This window comes from Chenopodium quinoa, unplaced genomic scaffold, assembly GCF_001683475.1.
Source record: "Chenopodium quinoa cultivar QQ74 unplaced genomic scaffold, ASM168347v1, whole genome shotgun sequence".
In the NCBI taxonomy this organism is placed as follows: domain Eukaryota; kingdom Viridiplantae; phylum Streptophyta; class Magnoliopsida; order Caryophyllales; family Amaranthaceae; genus Chenopodium; species Chenopodium quinoa.
Window position 1 is genome coordinate 7,968,997 of NW_018745448.1, and position 1,741 is coordinate 7,970,737.

Here is a 1,741-nt window from a genome sequence, read left to right on the forward strand (position 1 = left end):
TTAGGGTCGAATTTGGCCTTGTAAACCTAATTTCGAGGTTTTGTGCGGTAGAATCAAGGTATGTATCTCTTTTTTTTTAATTTTGTTTGTTGTTTTTTTTTCCTGATATTTTTGGATATTAATGGTGGTGGTGGTGGATAGCGGTTGGTAGATGGTGTTTGGTTAGATTGGTGGTGATTTTAATCTGTTTTCTTTTATTTTTTGTTAATATTTGGGTTAAGTTTTGTATTGACGGCGGTGGTGGATTAAGGTGGATGGTGGGGGTGGTTTGCTTAGGTGGGGTGGTAGATCTAGGCTCGTTTAGGTGGGTAGGGGTTTAGAAGGTGTAGGGAATATTTCAAGCATCATCCCAAACTTGAATCCCACTATGATCATACAATTAAATACGGTGGCGTCCAAAGGGAAAAAAGATAGAGCAAAAGAGTCGCTAACAAGTTTTAGGAACTTGTAAACCGTTCACAGGGTGAAGGTTACACCCCTTAACGATCCAATAGATCGTTAACTCCAATTGGTCTAGAACCAAGACTGGAAGTTCGGGGATAAAGGTAAAAATCCAACCTAAAAGATATTGAACCTGCCCTAATAATAGGCATCTACTTTATTCTTCTCGTATTCATGTACGCTTTCTGACTAATATGCAATCATTAGGTTAACCCTAAACTTGTTTTAACTATGTTGGTTGAATATTAATGTACAAATAAAACTATTATTGGCGATCACTTGAACTATAATCATATTAACCCTAAACAAGATTATTAATTATCTTATTAAGCGTGATTAGAAGTACAAATTCCATTTAAACATGCATAAAAGATGTGACCAAGCAATAACAATAAATATAATCAAGCAACATAATAATCAAATTATATATAAGTTAACCGTCAATTAACAAATAACATGAAATAATTCGTAAATTAACAAATCAGTGAACAATTCGCTAATTAACAAATTACGTGAAACAATTCGCTAATTAACAAATTACGTTAAATTATATAATTCGACACAACAATAATCATACTTATCATAATCATGTTAAAACATAATATTAATAGCAAGATCCTAGGCATGATACTGACAAGATTAATAACAAATCCTAGCATGTCACTAAGCAATTAAAATCAAAGTTTTAACCCTAACATGATAATAACATGCTATTAGGAAAGAAAATAAGAAGCATCATAACAATCATACTTGATTTAAAGAACTTATTCTTTATCCTAAATATGATATTAGGAAGCAATAAAACATCGTAACATGATACTAGGAATCAAAATAACAATCTAAGCATGATTTCTATATCAGAATATCAATTAAATCATTAAATTACTTACTTGGATGCCTCTTATCTCTTTCTAATAACAAAATACACACGTTAGTAACTTCAAGGAAAAATAATAAAATAAACAATTAAATAAAATAATTAAAATAGAGATTTGGCACCAAACCCTCAGAAATTAAAACCTTTCACGTTTAGGGCGAAGGCAACTTTGAACTTGGCTAGGTGTGTCTAGTGCTAATGTATGAGGAATTTTGTTTGTAAAAGGGTTGGCTTAGAAAGAGAGAGCTAGAGAATCAAGAAATTCTTGATGAGAGTTAATTAGAGTTGATGATAGAAATTGATGATTGTTGATGGAAATTGATGATTGAAAAAAAGAATTTTAGGAGGCTATTTATAAAGAAAATCAGCCGGATATGATAAAAAACGAATCAGAGTTTCGAAAAGAATAAAACACGACTCTGT